This window comes from Mercenaria mercenaria, chromosome 3, assembly GCF_021730395.1.
Source record: "Mercenaria mercenaria strain notata chromosome 3, MADL_Memer_1, whole genome shotgun sequence".
NCBI lineage: Eukaryota > Metazoa > Mollusca > Bivalvia > Venerida > Veneridae > Mercenaria > Mercenaria mercenaria.
The window spans coordinates 60,917,556-60,929,403 of NC_069363.1; the positions used below are offsets into that span (position 1 = coordinate 60,917,556).

General features: G+C 34.1%; 1 protein-coding gene across 1 annotated transcript in view; it reads right to left on the reverse strand.

Annotated features, from left to right (window-relative positions):
• Window positions 1–10,750, reverse strand: part of LOC123525721 (uncharacterized) — a 31,406-nt gene extending 20,656 nt beyond the window's left edge. The window contains exon 1 of the mRNA XM_045304865.2: window positions 10,679–10,750. The gene's annotated coding sequence lies outside the window, so the exon portion shown is untranslated. The remainder of the gene's footprint in view (window positions 1–10,678) is intronic.
• Between the last annotated feature and the right edge of the window lie 1,098 nt (window positions 10,751–11,848).

An 11,848-nucleotide genomic window follows, 5' to 3' on the forward strand; every position in this document is an offset into this window, starting at 1 on the left:
TAACATAGATTTTATTTCCATGTATTAGAAGGGTCTTTGAAATTTATCCCGTATACTTGTCGTATTTAAGAATATACGGAACACGTATACGAGCCTGTATATTCCGGATATACGTAGTATACGGAGCCCGTATTTTTGAAAATATACGGACTGCAACTGCATCTAATATACGGGACATATACGGCCCTGTATTTTCAAATATACGGGCATCGGATTTTTTCCGTATACGCTTGATATACTAAGTATACGGATCCCGTACTTTTGACATATACGGGCATATACGGAACTGTATTTTTTGATATACGGCTACGGACTTTTCCCGTATATGCAAGGTATACGTAATATACGGATCCCGTACATGGGGCATATACGGAATTTATTTGCATCTGATATACGGGGATATACGGAACTGTATTTTGTTGATATACGGGCCAGGGTTTTTCCCGTATATGCAAGATATACGTAGGATACAGATCCCGTATTTGTGTCACATACAGACTGAATTTGCTTTTCGTATACGGGAAATGCACGGAACAGTATTGTTAAAATATACGTTGGCCAGATTTTTCCCGTATATGCACTATCCCGTATTTTTATTTTATTAGAATTAATCTGGTACATGGGGCACACACTGAAAGATGACATAGAATGAAGGTTAAACAAACCTTTAGCAGAATATGGTATGTTAGGAAAAATCAAGACAAAGACAGGGTATGAGAAAAACATTATCATCAATAGAGACAAGTCAGATTAAATTAACATTATATATAACATAAATACTTTTAAAAAAAACAGTAGTTTTTTTCTCGTATGATTATGCGTTATTTTTATTTTTTGTCCAAATGAAATAAGCAGAAAATGTAATTCTTGCATACCAGACGGGGTGTAAGATGACTCTCGTGCTTAAAATGACGTATTACGAACTACATATATGGAGATGATTCATGTAGTTTTATTTTCTTTCAAAAACGAAATAAAAATGCAATACCTTGACAGTTCCTCTTGGTTCCTGATAATACATTTCTCGATTCAAAGGACGTTATTTTATCAAAAATTCATAACGTTACGCTGCAACTGATAAAACAAAATCGGAACTAAACATTGTTATTTGTCTATGAAACGTCATGACATCTTTCCTGTTTACGGACGTTACTTTCCCGCGCTTTGTTTAATTACGCTGCTATAAGAAAGAGTTCTATAAAGAAGCCATTCGATTGATTTTATTATTATTATTACTATTTCTTGATGTCGGTATGCAAGAAAAAGATTCTGTCACTGGTTATAGATGCAGATGGGAATATCCGGCTCCCGGCTAAACAGTTACCCTCGAAGCCGGAAATTCCCATCTGCACCTACAACCAGTGAAATCTTATAGCAATCAATAACATTATGCATTTTAGATGTTCGTTTCTAATAGAAAAAAAAATAACAATTCGCACATTTAAATGTGTGCCGCACCGTTAACGCAACAAATCAGTATAGTAACACTTCTTTATTACTGTTTATAATTTTTTCGTTATTCCAGTGAATGTTGATTCTCACTACAGGCTTTTCGATTTCCCGTCTGCTAAAAGAGCAGTGCATCCTTTCTAATGTCTGAAGATGTATTCAAATTTATCACTTTGAAAAGATGCATGATGCATTCTGTGTTGGGAATTCAATATGTAAGCAGGTTACAAATGATGCACCCCAGGAAATATTCAGTCTCATGATCTCAATAAATGTAAGCTTTTAATCTGTGAGGTACGAATGTCACTGAGTACGATGGCTCATCCGGGCTGTCTGTCAGCATCTATTGACCAAACTTCTCACATAAGCGTATTCTCTATCATGAAAACAAATCGTCGTCCAGTTGGAGTTAATTGAAAAATCTCTTGTGTCAACCTGAAATAGAATTTGCACGCATTAAAGGTTATAGAAATGGACTCTTGTAGTTAACAGATATAGAGAATGATATCTTTTAACGCTATAAATGATGTGAAAAATATGAAAAATGAAATGACGTGTGGGCAGGGATGACATCATTTAAGTGCTCATTTCGCGTAAAGAACTAGATATACAGTCAATTTATTTAAAGTGTTTCATTGCGTTTAATAGTTATATTACGTTAAAATCTATCCCCAACATTATATTTATATATAATGCATGTGTTCGTAGTGCCGACACACGCAGCCACCTCATTTGAAGAATTGTCTTCAAACTGACAAAGTCACGACAAAAGTAGGGAAGATATTTTCAAGAGAGATTTTATCTGCAACAATTGTTAACTTCAAAAGCATATTAAGTGCAGTGATGTGATCTAAATTAAAAACGAAAGCTAGCTTAAACATAAACATTCGTAGTCATTTATTGTAGCAAAAAAATGTGATCACATAACCTGTTTGTCGTTATATGCTAATTAGTGTTCTATAACCTGTCCGCCATTACGCGATTCATTTATTTCAAACATTTCTTAAAACTTTGTAAATGAGCAAATTCTGTACGATATATTTGCCACTAAATGTTGTTTTTTTTTTGTTGTTGTTGTTTTTTTTATTAAATGATCTGGAGAGTTTTCAAGAATTTCCAGTCTTGCGCTCAGTATAATATTCTCACTAAGATTTTTTTTAAAGAAAAGTAAAATGATTCACCAAAAACGTCTTTATCTCTTCATGTTAAAATGCTTTATTCAGCAGTCCTGTATTTCAAGTATGAAATAGAAAACAAGTACAATTGTTAGACACAGTATCCAAATCTTATAGATTAACCTAAATGAATATTAAAAGATATAAGAGTATCAATATAATTTACATTATTTCGTATAAGTGTAACCGAATACTAGTATTCGATACTCAGATCATAAAGGCTATCTTTCAAATTGAAGTTTGGTCATATTACGAACAACAGAATAGGAATTTTTGTTTCTCAACTATTTAAAAAGACCATGTATCAAGAGAAAATAAAAGATGGCAGGTCGGGAATCGAACCCGGACTGCCGCGGCAATAAAGAAGTTTTCCGCTGTCGTTACCATTAACGCTGAGGAGGGTTTGATGTTCAATGCGGCGTTAAATTTACAACGCTTTTCAATTTTCATCTAAAAAGAAGTTAAAACAGTAATTTTTAGTTTGAAAATTGCGTTATCTCACCCCCCCCCCCCCTTTCGTTATCTCCCCCCACCCCTGCACACAGATACTTTTAACATAAATAATCTAACTGTGCCAAATATTTAATCACATTTTAAAATTTCATTGTGTATTACAACATTGCCTAGGGATAAGCATTCCCGACCAGTGTTCATTATGGTGGGGGTCATAAAATATGTTAATACACTTATAGGTATTTTATGGTTTTTACGTTGTATTTATATATCACCTTATTCTGTCTATGTATCGTCTTTTTTTCTCGGGAATTTAGTTTTTATGATTTTTACAGTTATTTTACTTGACAAATTTTATATCACTGGAGAGAAAATTTTAACACAAACTAGAAAATAAAAGATTTTTTGTTGTATATAAAAACGCTACTTAGAAAACTTTTAAGTACGTCATTTTGCGCTCTGCTAAAAAAAAGACGTTTGGTCATGGCTGCAAAATAGGTAAAAAACAGAAAACTGAAAATAACCAATCTTTCGGAAATACATATGTAAATTATGAAAATTTCGTAATAGTCCGTTGAAAATCGGTAGGTGGTGTAATTTGAAATAAAAGACTTAGCTACGCAATTACTTATATTGTGTACATATATAATAAAAAATATGAGCGGGCCAAGGGAAAACCATCGTGCGTTTGCGGCCAGCCTGGACCCAGACCAGCCCGCGCATCCAGGATCTTTGTTGTTCGCCTTCAAACCTTATTGCAATTAGAGAAACTGTTAGCGAACAACATGGATCCTGACCAGCCTGCGCATCCGGATCCATGCAGGTCGCAAAGCCGCTATGTGGTTTCTCATGGCGCGGCTCATATGTTAATATCATGTTCATATATTTACAAGAAAGTAAACTTATGTGTTAGATGAATAATATCTAACGATTTCTAAATATTTCATAATATGTTTTAAGACCGAAATTACAGACATACTCGATTTTTTTTCTAACAAATGACTTTTTTGTTTTCAGGATGATTGAATATGTACGTGCACAGGTCTATCTGTGCACGTGAACAGGTCTGGTTAGAGTAAAAACACGTTTACATGCACAGATTGACCTTTCCGCGAGATTTTTAATGTTCTTACAGTTGTTTAAAAATATATAAACCCTAGGCAAACAAAAGATCTAGAGTAGGTGTTTTTTTCCATATTGAAAGAGAATAAAACTTTCAAAAAATCTGAAATTTTATTATAACCAACCTTTTTTGATATGATACTATGAAACAATAATACGCATCACAACCGCTTACATTTTAGTCTAGAAAAGCATTATTTTGTCAGTTAGATTACCCATTTTCTAAAGATAAAAGATCGTAAATACTAACTTCATGAATTCTTTCATGAGATTCCAGTTTTGATCGAATGAATGAATGTACTAGCCGTGGCTACTTTGCTTCTGCGAAATATATTTATTTCTTTACAATTTTTTTTCTCGTTTAACCACAATGGTATTCATGAAATATTTTTGCACGATATTTTCTTTTATTTCAAACACTTGCAACATTAGCTTTTGGTGACTGGAATTTTTGTCTACTAATGAATGAAAAAATGAATGAAATAATTGTTGAATTAATTGTGCTTGAATGACTGAATGAACGAAAGATTTCACGAATGAATGAAACTACTTAACGGCTATTCTGAATTTCCTTTTTCATATTATAATTATATAATAAATAGACAATTTTTACTGACGCTAGCAATTAAAAGAGTATTTCGTTTGAAGTGTATTATTTAATCTACATAATTGTCCATTAAATATTTTCCTTTAAATCGCAGCAACTCGTGTTCCCGATTAATCAAAAAAAAAAAAAAAAAAAAAAAAAAAAAAAAAAAAAAAAAAAAAACAACAACAGAGAACAGGAGAATTACAAGGCTAACTCCATTTTCATACAACCTTTCGACTATTTATTAAGTCTTCATCAGGAAGTCAACAAATATGATATGAAATAAACAACGTCATGAATTTAAGTATTTCATGATTTGCCTTGTTACAAAAAGAATTCATATTGAGAAAAAAAAACCTGTCTAATTCAGTTAATCAAAAATTAAATCAAATAAGTACTTACCCGAGCCTTCGTCTTCCTCTGCAGAATAACGCTAATGTCAAGACATTTTGCAATATACAGATTAGTGCGTGCGGTCACTTCAACCAGATGTTATCGCCTCGGGCTAATGAATGCGCGCTGATTGGCCGATTCATTAAACGGCAGAGGGTTTTAAATTAGGCCATGCCGATTATCTCATAATTTAATTAATATGCATACAATTAGTATCAATTAATGTTGCAGTAAAACTGTGCCGCAGAACAATTTATTTACGAAGAGATGGATGAATGAGTGCAAACTTATATAGCATTTTGATGAAGTCTATGTTAGACGATTGTGTTTATTTTCTTAATATGTCCGTAAGTATTGACCTGGCACTCATAAATCTTTGCAAATATTTTCGGGGTTTTCGTTAATTTACCTAATACTTGTATCCTGAAAATTACCATATTTTACAGCTAACCAATGTCACGGTGGGTTTGATTTCCAGGCACGTTACCACGGGTATCATTTTTTAAAAATGTAATGTAATGTTAACGATACCTGTTTTATTTTTACATAAATTTATGTATCATATTTTTTAAACAAAATTATATGTTTCTCTTGTAGTATTTACATTCTAGTACGCTTATGACGGGTAACATGCCTTTTTATCTAAAATACTTTAAACAAATTATTCTACTTTGTTACAACGAGTAAATATGATCACTTTTAGTAAAAAGACCATAAATATCACGATACGTTTGATCAAATAAGTGGTATTGGTAAGTTTGCATATAAAATTTTGGGGAAAAGGTATGGTCAGAGGTAGGATTCGAACCCACGACCCTGATATTGGCAGCAACACCGCTTGTCCACTCAGTTACCTGCACATGCAAAAGTATATCAATTAAGAGTTATATATGTAATATTTATATTGCTATTTGTGATCGAACACTGAAAATCAATTTACGGAAATATACGAAAAATTCATGAACGGAAACTACAACCACGAGAAAAACCTTGGAACAGTGTATACTTCGGTAGCATAGAGGGGACATATTCGCACTTGTTTGCTATCACGTTCGCTTGTGTTAGCTAACACGTTCGCACGTGGTAGCTAACACGTGCGCACGTGATAAATAAAATGTTTCCTATGTCCCCGCTATGCAACCGTAGTATACATAGAAGCATCCGCGGAATTATTTTCAAAATACGAACACATATTTCACTTAATAGTTCATAAGTAACAGCTAAAATTAAACAAAGAAGTGTAAAATACATTTTATAGCTCTCTGAATTGAAACTAAACTGAATGACTACGGTAATTATGTGCTTTCTAATAATCAAAATGCCATGTTATCTACACGTGGTTTAAAGGTCCGACCTAGCCGAATGGGGCCTCAGTGGCCGAGTGGTTTAGATCGCTGATTTCAAACAACTTGCCCCTCACCGATATGGGTCCGAGCCTCATTCGGGGTGTTGAATTCTCCATGTGAGGAAGCCATCAAGCTGGCTTACGGAAGGTCCGTTGGGCTACCCAGGTGCCAGCTCGTGATAAAATATTGCACGGAGGGCACCTGTTGTATTCCTTCATCAAAAAAGCTGGCAAGTCGTTATAGGATCAATAATTGTATCGATGTTACATTGAATCCAACAAAAACACAAAAACGACCTACCCGGACGGTAGAAGACCAGGATCTTGCGAAATTCAAGTAAGAATAAAAATGCGAGTAGGAAGTCATGGCACTAGAATATTTTCGCGATCACGCTTAAAAATCGAGGAATTCGCTCAAACTGTCCTATTCTCTTAAAACAAACTCCTTTGAGGTGGTTGATTTATTATATCTTGTTGTTATTTTTTTAAATTTTAGAATCAATTTCATAAGTAAAGTATCAACACACGTCTTTGGTGTTATATTCTACGTACGGTCTTATATTATTACTGTATAAAACAGGGATGGATTAGTTGATTATTTTTTTCTATACTAGTAATTATTTGCACTGTATACTCGAGCGTTGGAAATGTGCAGCAGAAAGAGTAATTAATGCATGCATTTGATTTTTACAATGGCGATGATACACGAATGTGTTTATCACTACAAATAAATAAGGATGAATGAATTTTTTTCTCAATCGGATATTTAGATTGAATGTAAAAGTAATTCAGAAACGCGCAAGAAGAAATGATGGATTTATTCATGTCTTTGATTTTATACATGTTTTAGCCCGCGAATGTTTTTATCAGTTCGTGAGATATTAGTGCTATACATCTATTTCTTCCATTCATTCATTCATTCATTCATTTGACATACATGTAGACGCTCAAAAACATGCAAAACGTTTGGCCTTTGAAATTGCCGGAGAATATAATTTTCACTACATATTGATTGCATGGCTTATCATTCATAATGATTTTTCATTAGTATCGACAGGAAAAGAAATTGATAGCTTAATCAATCCTAATTGCTTGTATTGAAAAAGAAGAAGAAGAAGAAGAAGAAAAACATGCAAGATACAAGAAGAAAGGATGAATTATTTGAGGTCTTTGATTTTATATTTGCGATGGTCCGCGAAAGTTTATTTTTCAATTTGGACGCACAAGAACAAAAATGAATTATTCCATGCCTTGATTTCCATTTGAATGAGTTACTACAAGAAATCCATCTTCTTCTATTAATATTAAAGGGCCTTGAGACCAGATTTTAGCTAATATGATCTTTCTTTAAAAAATGGAAATTGATCGTATTATGAATATTAGAACAAGCTATTCTTTGCACACTTTTTTATTAAAAGAATGTTAAACAAAGCAAAAGATATTTATGAGTTGGGAATCGAACCCGGATTGCCTAGGCAATATAAAGCCCCTAAACATCTTCACCAGCACACCACGGAGGAATTTGTACGACCGTTTAAATAAAGCTTTATAATTAACGCAGTTTACCTTCAGTACCCCGTGACAAACGTTTTCAGTCTAATATAGATTCTGAATGAAAAATTTTGTGATTCTTTGTCTGTATACACTGAATGTAGAAATTATGAAAACACGAAGGAATATATATTGTACATTGTAGAAAGTTCGAAACATGGAAGGAAGGATGAATTAATCAACGTCGTTGATTTTTATGCGCCCGAAGGGTGCGTGTAATGATATGACGCTGGTGTCCGTCTGTCCGTTAGCTTTTCTGTAACCGCTCTGTAACTCTTGAACCCTTCAAGGCTTTCGAAGAAATCTTGCCACAAATGTTCACCATATCGAGACAACGTTTTAATGGCTCGCTTCAATATTAAGGTCATACATAGAGGTCAAAAGTTATATGATATTGTTTCACGTCCGCTCTGTAATTATAACTACTCTTGAACTGCTTGAAGGATTTAAAGAAACTTAGCATAAATGTCAACAACATCGAGACGACGTGCAGAGCGCATATTTCGGATTGCTCGCTTCAAGATCAAGGTCACACTTGTGCTTTAATAAAGGCAACTAACATGCATATTTATTTCAAGTATATATAGATTTTCAAAGCTCTATCATAATGTATATAAAACAGCAATGTATCATTAACCCAGAATCTTTGCTGCAATTTTAGCCTAAAAGTGTCATATACCACTAGCAAAAACTTGGAGAACAGAGTTTCCTTTTAATGATTGCTCTAACCTTTTAATTGACCAGATTATAATCATTTATATTTTTGCCAAACATTACTAAGTATGATTATATACACATTTCTGAATCCCGTATTTCCGCCACATACGGCAAAGTACAAGTTCGAAAACATGCAAAGCGTTGACCTTCGAAATGGCCGGGAGAATATAATTTTTACTACTCATATTGATTGCATCCCGTATTTTTTAAATAATAAATTATTTAAATCCCGTATTTCCGGCATATACGGGAAATATACGGAGTTGTATACCAAGCATATACGGAACATATACGTCCCGTATTTTCGAAATATACAAATTATTTAAATCCCGTATTTCCGGCATATACGGGAAATATACGGAGTTGTATACGAAGAATATACGGGAAATTTAATTCCTGTATTTTCGAAATATACAAACTATACATATCCCGTATATCCAGAATATACGGGAAATATACGGAGTTGTATACAAAGAATATACGGGAAATATAAGTCCCGTATTTTCAAAATATACAAATTATTTAAATCCCGTATTTCTGGCATATACGGGAAATATACGGAGTTGTATACCAAGCATATACGGGACATATACGTCCCGTATTTTCGAGATATACAAATTATTTAAATCCCGTATTTCCGGCATATACGGGAAATATAAAGGAGTTGTATACGAAGAATATACGGAAATTTAATCCCTGTTTTTCGAAATATACAAAATATACATATCCCGTATATCCAGAATATACGGGAAATATACGGGTTGTATATGAAACATATACGGGAATTATACGTCCCGTATTTTCGTAATATACGGATTTATGTATTCCCGTACACCAGACATATACGGGAATATACGGTGTTGTATACGATCAGAATAACCCTTTTTAGAATTTCCCGTATTTCAATAATATACGGGGTATCGTATACTAAGAATTCCGTATTTCATAGTATACGGAAGTCCGTATTTTATTAGTATACGGACTTTTAAATATACAAGCCCCGTACACGCCCGTATTTTAGTTTTCCCGTATTTCTTCCGTATACGGGTAATATACGGGATCCCGTACACTCCTGTATATTAACTCTTTTTTCGCAGTGTTTTGAAAGGAGAGCAAGAAGGGACTCATCGTTATTGACCAATCAAAACAGACCAGAAGACAGAAATGAAATAAGTGCTAGACACCACCTGTGAGCATACACCGCCTTATTCTAAAGGCCACCACCTTCATTCACATATTTAACATTTTAAGCCTATTTTAACCTCTGAATAGAGACCGTCATCGTACATAAAGAATTTACTTTTATTTGCTGTACAAGCAAGGACTTTACACTCAAAGCATGTAAACAGTGAACAAATATCACCTGTCTCTGGAGACCATTGATCTCATTTCCAAATTAAATGTTTTGGTTTATTCTAACCTTTGAATGAAGTTCGCCTGCACGTAAAGACCACTTTTGTCCTTTCCGTAGTATGGTCTTAACAGTCGAACTTGAACTAGAGACCACCATACAGTAGGAACCGCCTATTTTTCAGACAACCAGGATGATTGCCACATCATGCCGTAAGTGCGGTAACACTATTTTAGGTAGTGCTATGCACTATGATCAAAATGATTTTTTTTATATCAAGTCTCAATACTGAAAAGTAGTAGATATATAACAAAACCAGTAATGCTATATAACAGCACGGTTTTTGTCCATTTATGTGTTAAATTGTTCATTATGGTGAAAGGATCAGAGGAAAATTGCTGCACCATGCGATAAGATAAACCTACACATTTCGCTTACTCCTCTTATGTTATAAGCAAAGTAAAGCTCGCTGAACCGCTTTATGTAAGATTCAACTCGATTACGTTTTAATAATAGGAACTCAATTTACATACCTTAGTTAGTCCTAACTGTTGAAAAATTCAACTGATACTAACACATGTCTGTCGACAAATGCGCAATTCAATCGACTGATACTTTCAAATAGTGATTTAATCTATCATTTACGTTTGCAGGTCAGGTAAACAATAGCAGGCCATATATACGACCTTTGTATCAAGTAAATTGAGTCCCTGATTCAAGGCGAAAATGTGTTTAGGCTAAGTCAATGTTACTTTATAACCATTTGATCTGCTTTCTTTGAAAGTTCTTCAATGGTTCTTTGGACAAGGTTGTTCCTATTTTGTGCCATATATGAGCCGTGTCATGAGAAAACCAACATAGTGGGTTTGCGACCAGCATGGATCCAGACCAGCCTGCGCATCCGCGCAGTCTGGTCAGGCTCCATGCTGTTCGCTTTTAAAGCCTATTGGAATTGGAGAAACTGTTAGCGAACAGCATGGAGCCTGACCAGACTGCGCGGATGCGCAGGCTGGTCTGGATCCATGCTGGTCGCACACCCACTATGTTGGTTTTCTCATGGCACGGCTCATATATATTCTGTCGTCCACTCCTACTCACAACTTTAGTCACTTTTATGTATTTCTTTCATATGAATATTTGGGTACCTTAAAAGGCTAAAATGGATTCCTCGAACTTAAATTCACTGTTGGTATTATTTCTGTATTATTTCTGGTCCTTTCGGATCATCGAATTCATTTAAGGTTCTTTTATGAAAGAGTGGTAGTGCTAGGGGACATGAGAGATGTTGCACGTATCATTATTGTTCATGAACAAAATCAATCAAATCTTGTCTGCTATCACTTGTCTTGATTACGTTTAATGCCCTAAAATGATCTTCAAATATATTTTATAATTCATGAACGATTTTATCGTTCTTCTAAAGAAAATAAGGTGGATAGAATTTTAACAGAGAAAATCTTGCCTTTGCTAATGCCAATTTAAAGTCCATTTACAATCTCTCTCACATGAGGATCTTCTTTAAATTGATTATCTCCTTTGTAATGAAAATACATGTAAATGAATCATTTCTACAAGTTGTAGTTAACGTAAATGCACATTGTAAGAAATTCATACACCTTTGCGGCAAGGATTATTATTTGTTTTGCATGTAAAGAACTACTTCAAACCATTGACTTGTGGTTAATGTAGCTATATGACAATTT